The sequence below is a fragment of the Macrobrachium nipponense genome, chromosome 42 (genome assembly GCF_015104395.2).
Source record: "Macrobrachium nipponense isolate FS-2020 chromosome 42, ASM1510439v2, whole genome shotgun sequence".
NCBI classification, from domain to species: domain Eukaryota; kingdom Metazoa; phylum Arthropoda; class Malacostraca; order Decapoda; family Palaemonidae; genus Macrobrachium; species Macrobrachium nipponense.
The window spans coordinates 3,075,289-3,097,175 of NC_061103.1; the positions used below are offsets into that span (position 1 = coordinate 3,075,289).

A 21,887-nucleotide genomic window follows, 5' to 3' on the forward strand; every position below is an offset into this window, starting at 1 on the left:
TGGTTCAACTAGAACGTCTCACTCGGCACACCGAGCACTGGCTCAATTAAGACTTTTTTTTTTTTTTTTTTCCCCTTTTTTTCTGTATTGCATTTGATTGTTTTCATATTTTATCATTATGTTCAATTTATTTTGAAATAACATTTTATTTTTTATGTGAATTGGTACTGCTTTTACGTACACATTATAGTAAAGATTTTACTGCCTCTTCTTCTCTCCTCAACAATACCACAACACACGATAACTTAAAATCACCATTCATTATTCCTAAAAGATATAAACGCTACCTCCCTCAACCTCAAGTTAGCTGTGTATCGCCGCAATGACGAATATTTTGTTAATATTGTTCAACTAGATCGTCTCCCTCAGCGCACTGGACACTGGCTCAATTAAGACTTTTTTTTTTTTTTTTTTTTTTTTTTTTTTTATTTTATTGCATTTGATTGTTTCCATATGTTATCATTACGTTAAATTTTTGAGAAATTCTCTTTTTATGTGAATTGTTATTGCTTTTACATACATACAATATTATTTTAACTCTCTTTTTCTCTCCTCAACATATCAACGCTCCCTCGTTCAGTCTCAAGTCAGCTGGGCATGACGTCACCGCGGTTACGTACGATTTTATACATCTTTTATGCTAAATGTTACATTGAAAGCTAAATTTTATATTAAATGTTTTATACTTTAATGTATTTTGTCGAATAGTTATCATTAAACTATATATTGTAAATGGAAAAATAAATTAATACAGTTTAACTTGTAAGCCCCAGTAGGCCGTCGAATACAAGTATAAACTAGATACAGTAATCAGTCAGTTCGAAGTACGAGCACTTGTTCGAAAAACGGAAAGTTCGACATATGAAACGTTTGGCAAACAAGGTACTACTGTATATATGAAAAACCACAAATTTGAGGAAGAGTACATTTTCACAGTTTTGAGACCAATCCTTGCACCTCTTTCTGTATGGATATAAATACTAAAGTACACTAAAATGAGCAAGATTAAGTAAAGATTTATAGTAAACAAGTGACTTAACGTGCACTATGGGCAAACTGCTTGTTCTAAATATACTGGATCTCAAGCCATTTCCTATAAGACCATTGTGTCTGAACTAATTAATCCTGCTGCTGGTTTTAAATGCTGCAAACCTATTGCAAGTGCTCCAACTGTAATTTTTTTTAGCCTTGAAATATTTACACTTCGCCAAAACAAAAAGCTGGCATTAAATTTACAGGTTGAGACTCGCCTGGTTTCTACTGACCAAAATTACTTGTCTGGATCACAGGTAACAATTAAAATTTTCCATTAAAATCCTAACCCTCTTGATGAATTTCCTTTGAAAACTGGTCCTAGTTAAGAATTATTTTAAAACTCCTTTGAAAAGTTATTCTGCACGGACTTATAGTAGTCTACAGAAATCTAGTCTTAACATTTCCTACCCAGAAGATCGCCCAGATGTTACTATATTTCATAATTATTGCTATTAAATAATCCCAAAATTTTCATACATGCCTTCTTTTATCTTCACTGTTGGGAGGTAGTGTCATCAGTGCAACTCACAGGGTGCACTGTGGGCATTACTAAAGGCTCTTTGCAGCATTCATTTGGGCCATAGCTGCAACAGCATTCACTCTTTTTACTGTACCTCCATTCACAACTTCCTTCCATCTACCTATCCAACGTCTAACAATTGCTTCATAGTGCAGCTGTGAGGTTTTCCTTTCAGTTACATTCTTTCTAACCTACCTACTATCAATATCCTTTCCAGCACTGAATGGCCTCGTAGGTCTCACTGCTTGGCCTTTGGGCTAAACTCTAAATTCCATTCTGAAATGAACCCCCTTCAAAATTTTACTTTTTACAAACAATTCATCCCAAACTGGAATTAACCTTTCCTCGAGACCCCTTCAATTCACCCCTTTCATTTGTCTGTCTTTTACAAACTATCTTTTAAGACTTTCATCAGGTTTCAAGTCATCCACCAAGCCTTTCACTAGGGATTACTCCTACCTTGAATTTCTTTATGACTTTAAAACCTCACAGTTAAAACTAATTTGTGTAAGAAGTACATCATTATAATTAACTTCTCTCTACATATATGCTATACATTTAAAACCAGCAGTCTAAAAAATATGTACCATTTTGTAAGCAGTTTTGTTATTCTGTGGCTATGACTCAACATTGCAAGTGACTTTCAAGGAGTCAATGAGAAAAATGAGTTACTTTAAACAAGTGTTTGCCATGAGCCTAGATTACTTAAAATCTAAAAACCTATTTCAAGAAACTTATCAGTGAATTATTTAATATGAGAGAGAGAGAGAGAGAGAGAGAGAGAGAGCAATAATTATAGTTCTAAAAGTTCCTTTTTAACTTTACCCATCTCTCATCAGAATCATCCTACCCTAAAAAATCTATACTACTTGGTCAGTTGCTATGTCATATTCTTTCTAGTATAGATGTGGATGGAATTATTTGAATTTTTCTTTTACAATGGCGATTCTCTTTCTAAATTTGTTATAAATACTACCTGAATTTGAAAAATTTTTCAGTTCATTACAAAAACTGATAATGTATTTCCTCCCAAAAAATGACTAAATTGGATAGAAAAGTGGTAGATGAGAGTAAGGACTACAAACATTTCACAGTTTTTAACAGCTACTCACGTAACCAATTTGCTTAAAAGTAGTTTAAGAAAGATTTGCCAAGTTAAATGAAATAGCTTACACATAGTATGGAAATTGCAAAAAAATTTACTGCTTGATGAATTTATAGCTATGGTTATACTGTAGGAAAGTTATGAACAGATGCTAAGAATTAGAGGACAGATTTTAGTGGAATGAAGATAGAAAGGTAGTGCGAGAGGTTGCAACACAAGCAGGTTTTACAATTAAATGAACAGATAATTGTATATTGGATTAAATGAATCACTTCACAGCCAGTCACATGCTTTTGTAACTTGTTTAAAGTAGAGCACAATACATTAACGGACAAAATATAACACAAGGAAATATAACATAAGTTAAACAAACTTGACTCTCAAAGATCAAAGTAAAATATTTGTCTGCATCTGCATTACTGAGGTCCAATTGTTCCTTACCATTCAATTTCCTCACTTGACAAAGACATGTTTGTGAATACAAAGTATATACATGATATTCAATCCCTGAATCAACATACTTTTAAGACTATTTCCAATATTATTCAAACAGTTTCCATTCACTTGCTCTCATGGTAGTAAGAAACTATTTTTCACATTAAACCAATACGTACTGGTAAGAAATTCAATGAAGTACAATATATCAAGCTTCTAAATGTAAATTTGCTTCTAATTTTCAAGTTATAAACCATACCCTCAATGAATTAGGCTCCTAGATGCTACCTAGTATAATTATCTAGTAACATTTTGAGCTTACTTTAAACACAAAGAGTTTGTCAAATGTTAATAAGACATTCCTACACTCAGGAACACTATCAAAATCTACCCTTCTTGATGTATTCACTTTGAAAGCTGGTCCTATTCTTTAAGAATTACTTCACAATTTATCTGAAAAGTTACTCCTCATGGATTTGCAGTAGTCTACAAAATCTAGTCTTCAACATTCCCTAGCCAGAAAGTTCCTAGATGTTACTATAGTCCATAATTACTGCTGAAAATTATCCTCCATTTTTTTCTATATAGCTAAAATGCCCTCTATAGTTCCTCCTAATGGGTTCTGTCTGAAAGAATCCCCTTTTAAATTTTACCTTTTACAGTAATTTCCTCCCTTACTGGAATTAACCTTTCCTCGAGACTCCTCAAAATCCTTTCATTGTCCTGTTCCTTACAACTATATTTAAGACATTCATCAAGTACCAAATTGTCCACTAAGCCTCTCCCTAGGGATTACTTCCTTCAATTTCTTTCTTCAACCATGAGGACTCATTCCTTTGGCATTCCTTTTATAAACTGAACCTCTTTACAACTTAATTTAAGAATAATCTTTCCTTGAGCCTTTCCATCAAAAACTATTTTCACTTTACCCCCAAGCTTTCATTTGCAAACTATTGTAAGCTGAATGGGTTATAACTTGAAAACCTTACAGATCTGACCAATTTGTGTATGTAGCCAAAAATTTTTTTTCTATATACTGTACAGTATATATACTATATTATACATATAAAACCAGCAGACAATTAGTCTAAAAAATATATACCATCTCTAAAGCAGTTTCGTCATGAAAGTGACTTTCAATGGAGTTGAGAAAAATGAGCTAGTACTTTAAACAAGTGTTCGGCATGTGACTTGATTACTAAGCAACTTAGGATCTGAAAATCTAATTCAAGAAAATTACAGTGAATTACTACACATTAATATCCTGTGAAGACCTTTGGAAAGATTAATATTATAAGGGACTACCTTAGAGGGATAAATTTTTTTGTTCATTACATAAACTGATATTTTATTCCAACTGCCCCCCCACCGATACTAAACAGGATAGAAAAAAAGGGTACCTGAGAGAAAGGACACGAAAACATTTCTCAGTTTTAACAGCTACTCTTGATACAAATTTGCTTAAAAGCTGTTTAACAAAGATTTACTAAGTTAAATGAAATAGCATACACATGATCAATGGCAAATGAACTAAGACCACATTTTTTAACTTAATGAAATTGTGCAAAATCTACCGCTATACTACTGTAGGAAACTTATGAACAGCTACTAAGAACTGGAGGACAGTTTTTAGTGGAATAGCCTACAGATAAAAAGGTATAATGCAGAAGATGCAATATAGGCAAGTGTTACAATTAAATGAAGAGAATTGTAAACTGGATGAAATGAAACACTCCATAGTCAATCACATGCTTTTGCAACTTGTTTAAAGTAGAGTTCAATACAAAATCTGACAAAAAATGCCACTTGGAAATACATAAACAGAGTTTTAGAGGAAATTGCAACTTGGCTCAAATGATGAAAACATATAGAAGTTATACAAACTTGACTGTCAAAGATCAAAGTAAAATATTTGTCTACATCTGCATTTCTGAAGTCCGATTCTTCCTTACCGTTCAATTTCCTCACTTGACATAGAAATGTTTGTGAATATATGAAATAATGTTCTGCCTCAAACACAAGATACTCAATTCCTGAGGAAGTATATTAACAGAATATTTCCACTATTACTTAAACCTTTTTTGTTAACCAACTTGGTCTCATGCCATTAAGCAATATAGCTTTCACATTAAACCCAAATTGGTTGAAGTACAATTCATCAACCTTCTAATGCACAGTTGCTTCTAATTTTCAAATTCCTATAAATCTCAATCTCAATTACGGTCCCAGAGGCTGTCTAGTATAATCATCTAGTAACATTTTGAGTTTACTTTAGTTAATTACAAACTGTTTGTCATGTTGTTTACAAGATATTTTAGGGAACTAGAAAATACACTGGCTTCTAATAAGTCAATTGTGTTTGTCTACTGATTTTCCATAAACAAAAATACTTGTAGTTTCAAAGTAAACTTTAATAATTTACGTTCTTTATGACACAATCAACCCTTAAATGTACTTCAGGTATTCTATTTCTGGTTATTTACTAAAAATTTAGTCAAGTACTTTTTCATCTTCAAGATATGAAAAAAAGTAACAAAGCCGTAGATCAGGCACAATGGGACAATAGTAGTGTGTGTTGTCATTAAACGGGCGATTGTTTACACCACAATGAAGAACTAAGCATGTCAGTACTGCTTGAAAGTATTTAATTTTACTGTATTAGGGACATTGTGTTATGTTTAACTATATGTTCTGAGAATGAATTCTGCTCTTTACATTATATCAAAAGACCATGTAAAATATTGAAAAATTTATGTAATATGTCTTAACTGAACTAGTACTGTATATATACATCTTTACAGATATTTCTTTTAACTGAACTACTGTATGATACATCTTTACAGATATAATCATTAAATCATAATCATTACATTATTCTTTTCATGTGTTGGAAATAAGTGAGAAGAGTATGAGTAGGTTAAAATGTAATCCTTAAGTCATAATTTTCATGTGATGGGAATACTGGCGAGTTCATGCTTGCTGTACTAAGGGCACTATTTTATCAGTTTTTGGACTTGTCACATCAACTGAACTATAGCATAATGACAATGTTCAAAACAACCTCATCAAACTGGTAATATTCCTTAAATAAAAAATAAAATACGTATTCCTTATAGCTGTTCCTATTTATATCAATTACGTACAAATAATTCTCAACGAATAATACTCAAGTGGCCTAATAACACATCGAAAGCTAATTAGGAATTCATTTGGTGCTGTCTAATCAGCAATACAATCTAAAGTATTTTTTCCATTTTCTAGAATATATGTTACTTATCCAGTTTTCTAGAATATGTGTAGATTATTTGCTCCAGTTTTCTAGAATATATGTAGATTATTTGCAAGATGTTCAATTGGACTTCATTAGGAACTCTCCATGGCACTGAATTCTGCAGGCTTCGATGAATATTTGCCATATATCTTCACTTGCAGAGCAAAAGAATAAATTTCTTTGAAGCTATGCCTCTTTCCAACCCTGTAAAAAAGAAAGTCATTACATCAACAGTCATGTCATATCCTTATCTGTACATTTTACATGAACTATTATTTGTAATAATGGAATATTTTTACATTCTAAACTATACAAGAGTAGTATGTAGCCTATATGATATGATAAAGAGCCCCCCAAAAATTACAAAGTAGGAGTTTTGATACTCAAGATGCCAATTGTTCCTTGCTATCCTTTGGTTTAACTATTAAACCTTAAAGGATTAAATCAACTTTACCACCATAATTCACTACTAAATAAACCAGATAATTTAGACCACTAATACCTGTCCTATCACAATCCAGTAACTTACGATAAAAAGAACTGCATCCTACATTGTAACATTTTCAGCCACTTTAATCCACTGACTAAACTATTAAGCAGTTAATGCAACACTAATCTATCAACCTATATTAACCCATCAAATTTTATTACTGCCTCAACTTATTCACTAACTTGTCTGGACCTACTAACTGACCTAGCATGTCATAATGCTGTGACTAACCTTTTCCCATTTAATAAATGCCTAACCTTGCACTAAAGCACACTAACTTAGAATGTTTAGTCATACTTTCTAGTACTGGAAGAAAAAAAAATTGCATTTTCACTCTTGAAAAAGGGCAGTTTCCACAAAATCTCTTTTTCAGAGGGCCATAAAACTTTCAAAGTGACCATACTCTTATTCTTACCTTTAAAATATTCCAGTCACTGCATCAAGCTGGTTTTATGAGATATTTCTTGTTCTCACTAAATTGTAGGAGACTTTTAAATGGCAGCATAATTATAACAAATTCTCCAAATGCTCAAAGCTCAAGATTCACCATAGTTACATGCTCAAGCAGCTCCTGAAAGAGATTATCACAATTCAGTTTAAAATATTTAAAAACAGGCTTAACTATAGAAAAAATATACCAGCAAAATACACACTTGAAGGATGGCTGAGAAATCACGTTTTAAAGAGTATGTACAGGGTTTCACATTAGATTGCACAAGTTGTGTCATTTTTTACATAAGAATCAATTCGGCAATGGGGCCAGCCAGTGCATGTCCCAAACTGGTTGGCTATCATAGGTTGCCCAGATTAATCTCTCCCTCTATATCTATGCAACACCCACTAGCAGTATCTACAGGAGTTTGATTCATGAGCCAGCTATTCCCACAAAGTCAATAATGATTAAATTCTAAGTAAACAGTTCAGGCTCCATAACAGACCGTGCATTAATATTTACATTAAGGGTAATCATAGGCAATAAATCTGCTCGGACTGCAAGGAACGTTCCGGCAAATATGACAGCCAATAGGGATTTGGGCGTCAAATGTATTTCGCTGTGTTTAGTACTAGCCACTGGGGGTTAATTACAATCAACCTTCAAACAATAATGGTAGATTCTTAATAAGCAACCTAAATACTATAGGAAAATGACATTTTTATAATAATATGATATTGTCATGATACAATAAAGTTTGTTCATACTTACCTGACAGATATATATATAGCTGTATTCTCTGACGACCGACAGAAATTCGAAACTCCCGGCAAACGCAGTGGTCGGCTAGGTGGTTAGTACCCATTCCCGCCGCTGGGAAGCGGATACCAGGAACCATTCCCATTTTCTATTCAGATTTTCTCTACCACTGTCCCCTGAGGGAGGTGGGTGGGGTACTTGATTATATATCTGTCAGGTAAGTATGAACAAACTTTATTGTATCATGACAATATCATTTTGTTCATGACACTTACCTGCCAGATATATATATAGATGAATCCCACCATTGGAGGTGGGAAGGGACAGAATAGAAGGATTTTGGAAACATTTCACATGCAGATGATTGACATCTTGGTTCCTTACCTGTTAGCATAGCTGACTTCGTGATTACTGTCACCCAAGCCTGCTTCTGCTTAACTAGATGATCTGTCAACGGGAGCGTGACCACAATGTGACTAGACCATATTGACCATACTGAAGACAACGAAGCATAATAAATACCACCTAACCTAGCCCAACTAAAGTTAGTCCCATAACTTTCAGGCTAATTAAAGGGAAGACCGCCTCAAGCGGCCAACCCTACAACCATAAAAAAACAAACCCATAATTAAAATCACACACATCCATTTTCTAAAGGATGGGGTTTGTATTGCTTCTCGTCCCCAATACTGTATCCGCGAAAATGTATGGTCCAAGCGAGTAGCAATTCTCATGTCGCCTTCACATCTCTGAGGTAGTGTGAAGCGAACACGAGTTGCTTCGCCAAAATGTGGCACCCAGGATATCACTGAGTGCCATATTTTTCTGAAAAGCACCGAAGTAGCTACCGCTCTAACTTCGTGAGCATTAACTTTTAGTCAGTTTAAGATCACCATCTGTGCAAGACGAATGAGCTTCCCTGATGGTGCTTCTCAAGAAGAACGCCAGTGTGTTCTTAGACATTGGTAATTCCGGCCTCTTGACCGAACACCACAGGTTGTCTGACGGGCCTCTACATTATTTGGTCTTTTCCAGATAAAATTTGAGAGCTCTGACAGGGCACAAAACTCTCTTCGGCTCTCGTCCAACAAACTCTGATAACCCCTTGATATCAAAGCTTTTAGGCCAGGGGTTGGATGGGTTCTCGTTCTTAGCTAAGAAAGAGGGGCTCAGCGAACACACAGCATTGTGTTCTCTGAAACCCACATGTTTACTCATAGCTTGGATTTCGCTAACCCTCTTAGCTGTTGCCAGAGCGGTTAGGAAAATAGCTTTTCTAGTTACATCTTCAAAGAGGCCAGCATGCATAGGCTAAATGGGGCTGACATTAAAAACTTTAAGACAATATCCAAGTTCCATGAGGGAATCTTGTCCGTGGAGCTTTTGAGGTTTCAAAGGACCTCAATAGATCGTGAAGATCCTTATCATTTGATAAATCCAAGCCTCTGTGTCGGAAGACCGTTGACAGCATACTTTTGTAGCCTTTAATCGTTGACACTGAAAGTTTGTCTATATTTCTAAGATGTAGGAGGAAATCAGCAATCTGGCTCACAGAGGTCGTGAGGAGGAAATATTTTTCCCTTCTACACCAACTTCTGAAGACAGCCCACTTCGATTGGTAGACAGCTTGAGAAGATGTTCTTCTAGCGTTGGCAATAGCTCTTGCCACCGATCTTGAAAAACCTCTCGCTCTGGCCAACTTTTGGATAGTCTGAATGCAGTCAGACTCAGAGCGAAGAGGTTTCCGTGATACCTCTCGAAGTGGGGCTGTCTGAGTAGATCGACTTTTTCTAGAAGTGTTCTTGGGAAATCTACCAGAAATGACATGGCCTCTGTGAACCAGTCGCTTGCAGGCCAAAAGGGGGCGATCAACGTCATTTTTTGCTCCTTCCTTCCAACGCACAACTTCCTTCCTTATACCTCTCCCAGGAGTTTGAATGGAGGAAAGGCGTAGAGATCCATCCCCTTCCAATTCCAAAGCATGGCGTCTATCGCTATTGCTCCTGGGTCCAGAACCGGAGAGCAGTAAATAGGAAGCCTCTTCGTTTTCGCAAAGAGGTCTACCAGTGGACGTCCCCAAAGTTTCCATAACTCTTTGCAAATCTCTGGATGGAGAGTCCATTCGTTTGGAAGCATTTGATGTTGACGGCTGAGGAGATCTGCACGAACGTTCTGCTGTCCTGAAATGAATCTCGTTAGAATCGTTATATTTCTTAGTTTCGCCCAAAGTAAGATTTCCCTCGTTATCCTGAACAGGGACCCAGATAGAGTTCCTCCCTGTTTTTTGATATACGCGAGCGCCGTGGTGTTGTCCGAGTTGACTAGTACAATTTATCCCACAATCCTTGACTCGAAGCATTGAAGTGCCAAACAAATTGCTTCTAGCTCCTTGAGGTTTATGTGCCAGGACCTCTGTTCCCCTCTCCAGAGGCCTGACACCACCTCCTCCCCCAGTGTTGCTCCCCAGCCCGTCATGGACGCGTCTGAGAACAACACTAGGTCTGGGCTCAGAACTTTGAGGGACATCCCTTCCGATAGCTTGACGGGATCGGACCACCACTTCAAATGCTCTTTGATCGATTGAGGGATTCTCAAAATCTCGTCTAGGTCTTTCTTGTTCTTCCAGTTGTCTGGTAGGAAAAACTGAAGCTGTCTGAGGTGCAGCCTTCCCAGAGAAACAAATTTCTCCAGCGAGGAAATGGTCCCCAGCAGACTCATCCATTCCTCGCCGAGCATATTTTTCCTTCTCTAAGAAGACCGTACTTTTTTCTCTAAGCATTTTAGCTGACGTTCTATGGATGGAAATGCTTGAAAAGCCACTGAATCCCCAGATACACGATGGACTGTGTGGGAATCAGATGGGACTTCTCGAAGTTGACCAGAAGGCCTAGGTCCTTCGTCAGCTGTAATGTTGTGTGTAGGTCCTCCAGGCACTTTTCCTTTGACGTGGACCAGATCAGCCAATCGTCCAAGTAGAGTGAGACTCTTATCTTCGAAAGATGGAGCCATCTTGCTACATTTCGCATCAGAAGCGTGAATATCATCGGGGCTGTACTCAGCCCAAAACAGAGAGCTCTGAATTGGAAGACCTGTCCTTTCAGAACGAATCTGAGGAACTTCCTGGACCGAGGGTGGATCGGAACACGGAAATAGGCGTCTTGGAGATCCAAGGACACCATCCAATCTCCTGGTCTCAAGGGAAGCTAAAACAGACTGTGCAGTTTCCATCTTGAATTTTATTTTCCTTACAAAAAGATTCAGCCTGCTTATGTCTAGGACAGGTCTCCATCCTCCCGAGTGCTTCGGAACAAGGAAAAGCCTGTTGTAGAAGCCTGATGAGTTCCGTGATACAACTCTTTCTACTGGTCTCTTTTCCAACATTTGATCCAAAAGGTCTAATAAGATCTGTTGCTTCGAATCCTGATAAGAGGGCGAAAGGTCTATTGGCTCTATACTTAATGGAGGTTTTGATAGAAACGGGATCTTGTAACCTTTCTCGATCACTCCATGCTTCCGCGAAAAGAGCGATTCTCGCCCCGACTGGTGCCTGGAGGGCCGAAAAGTCATTTCTTTCCCCTGGTTTTTGAGGGGGCTCTGCCCCTAGGGAAACTCCTCCCTCGAGCAGAAGCTCTCGAAGAGGCTCTTCCACGAAAGGGCTTATAATTCTTCCTAGAAGCTTGCGTGGTTCTTGAAGATGTCTGATCAGTAGGACGTTTCGAAGACCGAGACAATAAGTCCTGCGTCGCTCGTTCTTGGAGATTTACTGACAAATCCTTTACCATCGATTGAGGAAAAAGATGAGCAGAAAAGGGAGCGAACAACAATTCTGCTTTTTGCGCAGGCGACACTGACTTAGCTGTGAAGCTACATAAAAGTGCGCGTTTCTTCAGGACTCCCGACGCAAAATGTGATGCCAGTTCGTCGGAGCCATCCCTTACTGCCCTGTCCATACATGACAAAATACTCGCTAAGTCCTCTAATGAAATAGAATCTGGGCTTCTAGACTGCACATCCAAGACGCCCAAACACCAATCCAGAAAGTTAAAAACTTCTAGAGTTTTGTAAAGGCCTTTGAGATGGTGATCTATCTCTGACATTGTCCAAGAAACTTTTGCTGATGCTAGGTAAGATCTTCTAGGTGCCTCCACTAAGTTGGTGAAATCCCCTTGTGCAGAAGCAGGGATTCTTAAACCTGCTTCTTCTTCTGTCTCATACCACTTCCCTGATCTTCCACTAAGCTTTGTGGGGGCCGTGCAAAAGAAGTCTTGCCCTTTGTCTTTTTGGATTCCATCCAATCGTGGATTCTTTTAAAAGCCCTTTTAGTTGAGAGTGAAGTGGCCATTTTAACAAAATTTGGAGTCTTCCTTGCCTTAAGAGGTTAGTTGCGAAGGTGGAGAGAGAGGAACTGGAGCTCGAAACTTCTCGGGAAACAAATCTTTTAAAAGACGAGTTAGTCTTATAATCCACAGAGGATGAGGTTGTAGGATGATCCTCCTCTTCTGAGATAGGCTCGCTTGACGATTTCTCTTCTAATGGAGACGTAGGCTTATCCTGAATTGAACGAGAAGAAACCGAAGTTTCACCTCCCTTTCGAAACGTAGGTCTTGCACTTGAAATCAATTTTGAAGAGGAGAGCCGGCTATGTTCTCCTAACCTTGACTTTCTCTCCGAATTTTCCAAACTAACGTCATACGATTTCTCTTGACGAGCACCCATATTGTAGTTTCTACTACCTTGAAGCATAGGGCGCTTATCCTTCTGACTAGCGACCTGTTCTCTTCTTCCCACGGTGACTTTATGCATCGGACGCCTAGCGTCCTCAAAAGCGTCCTCATTTGCGTCCTAGAAAGCGTCCTGATATGAAGGACGACGAGCGTCCTTATTAGCACTACGCCTCGCGTCCTCATTTGCGTCCTGACGTGATGGACGTCGTGTAAACACTCCTTTAAAACGGTCTTGAGTTGTAATACGCCTCGCGTCCTCATATCCTTCTGAACTAATATCGTGAGTTTCAAGTCTATCCAGCCGACGTTTACGACACCGAGCGTCCCGAGAAGCGTCCTTACGAGCGTCCTGATTAGTAAGGCGTTTCTTCTGTCGAATACTCTCTTCCTGTAAGCCAAGATCAATTCCTTCCAATTCTATTTCTGAGCGATCCTTCTGAACATTCTTCAACTTTTGGAAAAGACGACGGCCGCCTGTGCGGCACCTAATGTCTTTTTCTCTTTCACCAATACTTCTAGAGACTCTATCAGCAGGACTGCTTGCGCGTTCCTGATTGAGTCGATGAGGTCTAGAAGGCGACGAATCAGAAGAGGACGAAGAACGAAGAGAAGCCGCAGGAGAACGTCTAGATTTCTTGACGGGTAGCCATAGATCTTTTTTACGACTACGCGATCTTTCTTCTTTCTTGGCGAAAAACGCATCCAACTGTTGACGAATCGTTACAAGGGTCTTTTTTGATGGTGAAGAACCATATGATGGAATGATCCTTTGAGAAGAAGATGGGCGAGGGGACGCCTTCTTCCTTCTCTCCGGACTCGAATCAGGACGCTCAGAAAGCGTCCTGAATCTCTTGTGTGGGATATTGTCTTCGAAGTCTTCCGGGGAAGACCGAAGCGTAAATCGAGGCGGAGGACGCTCTCGATCTCCTGATGAAGCGTCCTCTTCCGTAAGACCTTTCCTAAGAGGGCGAGAAAGACGACGGCCGCCAGTGCGACGTCTTACGTCGTACGTCTTCCTTACCACTCTCAATTGGAAAGGCTGCGTCCTCTTCCGTAAGACCTTTCCTAAGAGGGCGAGAAAGACGATGGCCGCCAGTGCGACGTCTTACGTCTTCCTTACCATTCTCAATTGGAGAGGCCTTCCGAGATTCCCACCCACGGTGAGGTGAGGACGTCTCGTTTAGGAGGAAAAGAGAAGCATTCCTTCAAGATTCGAGCTTGCGCACGAACTTTGGCAGCCTGGGATGCGTCTTCAGGATCTGCCGAAGGGACGCCAGACCGGTGTTTAATTCCCGTAACCCTCCTTTGGCCTTCGACATGTCCATTCCCTGTGTTCTGGGAGTCCGACAGAGGTCTCAACCTGGAGGCATTATAGGACCGATCTGACGCCCCCTCCACATCACTAGGGGCACTAACATTATCACTACACTTTTGCACATTAGATTGTAGCACTCTCATTTTCGATTCAAGGTTCCGAATCGATTCCAAAATGGTAGAAAGGGCATTCCCTTCGGTAACGATCACTTCCTTATCTGAAGGTGAAATTACAGGGTTATGCGTAACATGTTCTACAGTTATGTTAGATTGAGCAACTTTATCACTGACTTTTAACAGAAGCACTCCTGGAGGAAGACCACCTAATTCTGTCATGCTCAAGTCTACGAATGTAAGATTCATACGCCTTCCCTTCGACATTAGTTAACACTTCGCATTCTTTGCACCTATCATCCAACAAGCAAACATGCCCTCTACAATTCACACACACCGTGTGAGGATCTACCGAGGCTTTTGGTAGCCTCACCTTACATTCTTCTACACCACACACACTGAAACTAGTAGAACTAGATCCAGACATCTCAATTCTAAGAAAAATCAAAAGCAAAATCAAAATCCAAACCACAATAGCGTATGCCAAATCACTAAGCCAAGTCCGAAACCAAAAGACAATCCAAATACTCAAGTGACAAATGGGGTTTTCAAAATCCTAGGCGGAGGTCTGTAAACAGTTGTTTACCGACCGGCAACAGAAGAAAATCTGAATAGAAAATGGGAATGGTTCCTGGTATCCGCCTCCCAGCGGCGGGAATGGGTACTAACCACCTAGCCGACCACTGCGTTTGCCGGGAGTTTCGAAATTCTCTCGGTCGTCAGAGAATACAGCTATATATATATCTGGCAGGTAAGTGTCATGAACTAAATAAAGTTTCACTTATACTTACCCGGTGGTTACATATAGCTGTCGTCTCCTGACGTTACGGCAGAATTCGAAATTCGCGGTAGCGCTAATGGTTTGACAGGTGATCCCTCTACTCCCGCCCTCTACCGGGTACCGGGAACCATTCCAACAATAAATCAGAAGTTTCATGCCTACCTGTCCATATGAGGGGAGGAGGGCGGGCTTCGTTATGTAACCACCGGGTAAGTATAAGTGAAACTTTATATTATTATAAAAATGTCATTTTCACTTATATAACTTACCCGGTGGTTACATATAGCTGATTGACACATTTAGGTGGTGGGACAATGGCAGCTAAAATAACAACTGTTGGAATTATCCGGAGATATAGGTTCCTTACCTTTAAAGACCGCTGACTCAGTGGTTACTGCCTCTGTAGTATGCTGGCCTTTATTGTACCGACAGGATACATGGATCCGTGTGTTGGACACAATAATAAGTACTTGCCGTTGAGGATGCGACCGTAACGGACAAGACTATAATGCCCCTGCTCAGGGCGCAGTACAAATCCCCACAAAATACAATGAAAAACGAGGGATCACCACAACCGGTTAAGAAATACACCAAGACATTAAAAGACTGAAAGATACTCAAAAAACCCCTGTATCTTCAGACAACCTTAAAAATACAAAAAACATAATCAAGGAGAAAAGTTAGTGAGGATGGGATACATCCTTCTCTCCCTCACCCAATACCGTGTCAGTCACAATGAATGGCCCTAATGTACTGCAATTTTTATATGTGGTTTGCAAATCTGTCAGATAATGAGATGCGAAGACAGAATTGCTTCTCCAATATGTAGATTTAATAATGTCTTTCAAAGACAGATTACGTCTAAAGGCCATAGACGTAGACACTGCTCTAATTTCATGAGCTTTGACTCTAAACACTTTGATATCTGAGTCCTGACATTGTCCGTGTGCCTCAGAAATCAAATTCCAAAAATTAAAAAGAAGGAGAGAGCATTTTTAGAAAGAGGACGAGAAGGATCTTTCACTGAACACCACAGGTTATCACTCTTACCTCTTATACCTTTGGTCCTTTGCACATAATGTCTAAGTGCTCTCACTGGACAGAGAAGACATTCAGGCTCATTAGGCCCGACTAACTCCGAAATGTTCTTTATAGAGAAAGAACGAGGCCAAGGACGTGAGGGATTTTCATTCTTAGCCAAAAAAACCCAGCATTGATGAGCAAATGGCATTGCCCTTAGCAAATCCAACTCTCTTATCAATAGCATGCAGCTCACTGATTCTTCTAGCTGATGCTAAAGCACAAAGAAAAAGTGTCTTCCTAGTCAGATCTCTAAAAGAACTAGAGGAGATCGGTTCGAATCTATCTGACATCAGCCATTTAAGAACTACATCCAGGTTCCAAGCTACTGTTCTTGACTCCTTTGTCTTGGTCGTATCAAAGGAACGAATCAGGTCTGAGAGGTCTTGATTATTAGAAATGTCTAATCCTCGATCTCTGAACACAGAAGACAACATAGCTCTATAACCCCTAATCGTCTGGGTAGAAAGCTTCTTATTCTCACGCAGAAAAAGAAGGCAAGTTAGCTAACTTGAGCTACAGAGTCTTAGAAGACGAAATTTCCTTCTTCTTTGCACCAAGCTCTGAATTGGAACCCACTTAGCTTGGTACACTCGATCAGAGGATTCTCTCTGGGTCTAGCAATAGCCCTTGAAGCTCTCTTTGAAAATCCTCTCTTTCTGAGGAGATGCTCGACAGTCTGAAGGCGACTAGTCGAAGAGCGGACAAGTTGTGATGGAACCTCAGAAAGTGGGGCTGTCTGAGTAGATCCTTCCTTAACGGTAACTCTCTCGGAAAGTCCGTCAACAGCAGTAGTAGGTCCGGAAACCATTCCCTGGCCGGCCAAAAAGGGGCTATCAGAGTCATCCCGACGTTCTGATGACCTCTGAACTTTGCCAGAACTAGTCTTAGCATTTTGAAAGGCGGAAAGGCATAAAGATCCAGATTTGACCAGTCCAGAAGCATGGCATCCACTGTAAAACGCCTCCTCGTCTGGTAACTGGGGAGCAATACAGTGGTAGACGAGCTGTCTTGTTTGTGGCGAAGAGATCCAACTGAGGACATCCCCAAATCCCCCAAAGCTTCTTGCATATTTGAGGATGTAGCGTCCACTCTGTGGAGAGGACTTGCCCTCTCCTGCTGAGAATGTCCGCCTTTACATTCTTCGAGCCTTGAATAAATCTTGTGCTCAAGACAACCTTGTTCTCTTTCGCCCAAATGAGTAGGTCTCTCGCTGCCTCGCACAGAGAGAACGAGTGTGTCCCCCCCTGTTTTTTGATGTAAGAGAGAGCAGTTGTGTTGTCTGCTTGAACCAGCACTACTTTCCCTCTTACCTCTGTCTTGAAGTGCATTAGAGCCAAATGAATCGCCTTTAACTCTTTTAGATTTATGTGCCAGCTTCTCTGATGAATCTGCCAAAGTCCCGACACTTCCTTTCTCCCCAGAGTAGCTCCCCACTCTTTGTCCGATGCGTCTGACAGAGCGTAAGGTTGGGGCTCAACTGGCTTAGAGACAAGCCTTCCTCTAGCCTTCCTTCTGATTTCCAACAAAGGAGGTCCTGCTTGATTCCTTCCGAGATGGGGAATACGAAGGAGTCTGGGAACTTCTTCCTTTGCCACTTCTGTTTCAAGTAAAATTGAAGTGGTCTCATGTTGAGCCTGCCCAGACTTACAAATTGTTCTCTTGAGGCCAAGGTTCCTAAAAGGCTCATCCACTGATTCGCCGAGCAAGTTTGTCTGACGAGAAATTCGTCTATCTTGCTCAGGCAAGAGTCGATCCTTTGGAGAGACGGAAAAGCCTGAAAAAGAACTGAATTCAGTCTCACTCCTAAATAAACTATCTCTTGAGAAGGAGTGAGACACGACTTTTCCTTGTTTACTAACAAACCTAGGCTGTCCGTCAGCCTTAAAGTCTTTTGTAGGTCCTCCACACACTTCTGTCTGGAACTTGCCCTGAGAAGCCAATCGTCTAGATACATGGAGATTCGTATTCCGTCCAGATGAAGCCACTTTGCTACTGACGACAGAACTCTGGTGAACACTTGTGGAGCTGTCGACAGGCCGAAGTAGAGGGCCCTGAACTGATAAATGCGGCCCTGGAACACGAATCTCAGGAATCTTCTCGATTCCGAATGAATCGGAATATGAAAATAGGGCATCCTGAAGGTCTTCTGGAAACCACCCAATCTCCAGGATGAAGCGCTGCTAATACCGACTGGGTCGTTCCATAGAAAACTTCGTCTTCAGGACAAAGACGTTCAGGGCACTGACGTCCAACACCGGTCTCCAACCCCCACCCCCCGTGGCCTTCTTTACCAGGAAAAGGCGATTGTAAAATCCTGGTTCCTGCGGAGAGTCCACTAACTCTATGGCCCCTCTTTGCTAGTAAGGCGAGAACTTCTTGATGGAGGGCGGCAAATTTTTCGGAGTTTTCCGAGTAAGCTGACAAATTCACAGGAAATTCTGTGAGAGGGGGGTGCTTGATGAACGGAATGGTGTATCCTTCCTTCAGGACCTGGACCGTCCAAGGATCCGCTCCGAGATGAAACCAGGTCTGCCAAGAAAAGGAAAAGGTTAATCTGGCTCCAACTGCTGTGTGGAGGGCTACGGGCCTACTTCTTGATGGAAGAGGGAGTGGTTTTAGACGAGGCTCTACCTCCCTCCCACGAAAACCTGGAGAAAGATCGAACGGGAGCTCTCCCTTGAAATGGTTTAGGAGCTTCCGAGGAGGGAGCACTCCGAGAAGCAAAGAAACCGAAAGACTATCTTCCTGGCTTCTTCACTGACTGTGATAAAAGGTCCTGGGTCGCTTTCTGTGTTAAAGATTGAGCGATCTCGCTCACAATCTCTTGTGGAAAAAGGTGCTTCTTGTCCAAAGGAGAGAAGAGCAAGGCAGACTTCTGGTTCGATGAGACCCCTTTCGACAAGAAGGAGCACCAAATATGACAATTTGTCGAAAAATGACAATTTGTCGAAAATTGCATTTTTCCTAACTATACAAACCTGAGGTCCTTTAACAATAGGAAGTAGCTAGCGGCAGCTGGAACGGTCGTAAGCTTCGAACAAGGGGAGAACGGTAGTTAAACTGCTTGTCCGACAGTCGCGCCTGGGAGGTAAACAAATCACTTTTGCTTTTGGCCCATGCAAAATACGCAGAGTGAGGGGTGGCATGAGGAGGGACTATATGTAAAGGACCTCAGGTTTGTATAGTTAGGAAAAATGCAATTTTCGACAAATTGTCATTTGTTCCGATACGTAATACAAACCATCGGTCCTTTAACAATAGGAAGACTCACTTCTTGGTGGGAGGAATCTGAGTCTTTTGATGAACAGACTGGTGTTCGTCCATCCCTGGAATGCCTCCCTGGTCGTAAGAGCGAGGGAGGGATCCAAGCCTCTGTCCGATTGATCGGGGTGTGCACCGCAGGATCAATGGTCAGACCTCTGGGCCGAGTACCAAGAGAGAGGCAAGCATATCTCTTCGTACCAGGAAGCAAGAACTTGTTCCTGTTTGCAAGAGGCAACATAAAGTATGGTTGTCTCAAGCTGGCATCCACTTCCTCCCCCTTGTTGGAGGAAGTGGTGGATATACGCTCCTATCCCTAGTGAAAGGGATAGGATGGGGCTCTGTTGAGTAGCTCACCTGCATCTTGTCCTTATCCAGCAGGGTGACGACCGTGTCCCTCTAACCACAGGTAGAGGGGAAGAAAAAGATGGGAAGAGGAGCCAGTCTCACACTCATTCACTCATCCATTCTTACGGTCACACCAGGACTCGATGCTGTTCAGCCTGCGAGGGTCTGGGTTCGCTACACAACGTGTTGAGCAGCCACCACGGGTCCCAAGGAAAAAGATCCAAGGACCTGTGGGCAATATCCCGAAGGTAGAAGGAGGGCATGTGGTTCTGGTTGGACCAGGACCCCTGCCTTCAGTACCTGCGCCACGGATAAGTTCTTGCGGACAAGGCAGCATCTCCTTCGCATCGAAGGCGGTGAAGTCCATTAGGGAGGGGATTGTGAACGACTCGAACCAATCGTCAGGGACCGAAGGGTTCTGAGTCTTCGCTACGAAGTTCGGTACGAAATCAAGCGTCACGGATCCCCATCCCCTGGATGCTTGACTTCGCAGAAGTCATGCTGTTCCTCAGAGGAAAAGAAGGGAATAATCGCATGACCTATCCCTCTTCTCTACTTCGGTGATGTCCAGTACCCATACTGGTCTGTCCGTTTGCCACGAAGTCTCTCGTATCCTCCTATCCCCATGCAGCGAAGTTCTCGGTAGTGGATAGGACACCGACACTCCATGGTGGGTGTCGATGGTACGGGTACTGTGACAAGCTATTAAAACGAAGTAATGATTGCTCTGTTAACAAACCGCAACTAAGTCAACAGCGTAGTTCGTAACTGACCTCGGGCGCCTTTTAAAGGGTTATGCCCGAGAGACCAAACAAATAATGTATTTGTTTGTCACCAATGCCGGACAGCGAGGTGATGATTCTCTTAAGGCATGTGCCCAACAGGCGAAAGTCAATTGCCTTCTAGAGACCGAGGTCCCTGAAGGCAAAACGTCTCATAGTTGTTGAATCTCAGCTAAGGAGAAACAACACTATGTGCCGTTGAAAGACGAAGGTAGATCTTGCAATGCAACCTACGTCTTCACAGACGAATCGAGAGAAGGATTCTCAAGACTCATAACCTGTGCTTACAAATGACTGAAAACGCTAACCGCTATTTCATTGCTGTCCGGTGAGAAGTCGTAGTTGCAATGAAAGCGGGGCGTTCTTCAGTAATGAAAACACAGGGAAAAGCCGCCTGAAGAACTGCTTCTCATGGGCTGAACATTTGGAAGTAGAGCTGTCAGGTCGGAGAGTAGGCGATGTCTTCTTGTTAATTCGGGTTGAACAATGAACAATTGTACACCTACGAATACGAGATATTTTGAAGACAAACTCAGATGTCTGCAAAATCATTCGCATTATCGCAGTGCGATGCAGCGGGAGACTTGTACAGACTTCTGTTACAGTGCGGTAAACAGAAAGATGAATGAGTCCAAGAGATATCTCTGTTGAAAATTCTCGCAATGTCGAAGGCGATGGAATCTAGCGTCACAGCAGTAGATGGTCCTTCATTATTGCGAGAATCCCCGTTAATCAGACCTAAGTCCATGATTGTTGGGCAGAGATACGGTTCGGTAGTCAATCAAAGCAGGGGGGAGAGAGACATAACTGACCGTGCATCTCGGAGGCCCAGCTGATACTGAGCTGCTATCAGGCAGTTCAATACGCAGTAGCTGAGCCTGAGCTCTCGCTGACTCGTCATCCTGAGTTGCCAGGTAATCCATTATTCCACGAAGGAATGCGTTCGGCTAGAACCACTGAGCATAAAAGATATGCTCGAGCCATTATATTCAGGCGAAACGAATTTCGGTAAATATAAAAGTTGAAATGGTGTTGTCTTGACAAAACCATAAGTATATAAAATTGAAACTGGAAACTCCTGGGAGGTTGCAGGCAACCCCGAGTTGCAGTTCAATTAGAATACTTCTCGTCTAAGTCGCAATCCGTAGATTAACTAGGATATGCGCCTACCCCTCGGACAATTCAACTGCTTAGCAGAATCATGTCGCGAGGTTAATATACGTAGTATATTTGTAGGATTCTGAACAACGATCTCCATCCTAAATTCTTTCCTTCAAGAAAACAAAATAAGGATTGGAGATCGACCACCTTCGATCTCTACAAAGAGAGTGAAGGAGAAGTCTTCCTCGAAGGAAATCTTCAATGGTGAACAGAATAACTAAGACGATAGTTCAAGCCAAACTGGATGTTCCCGTCCGTTCTTCTCTATTCC

General features: G+C 41.2%; 1 long non-coding RNA gene across 1 annotated transcript in view; it reads right to left on the minus strand.

Moving 5' to 3' along the window:
• Positions 1–878: 878 nt before the first annotated feature.
• The window catches only part of LOC135212940 (uncharacterized), a 48,337-nt gene continuing 27,328 nt past the window's right edge, over positions 879–21,887 (minus strand). The window contains exons 2-3 of the long non-coding RNA XR_010314029.1: positions 7,272–7,427; positions 879–6,570 (exon numbers count right to left, since the gene is read on the minus strand). This is a non-coding gene — a long non-coding RNA (uncharacterized LOC135212940). The remainder of the gene's footprint in view (positions 6,571–7,271; positions 7,428–21,887) is intronic.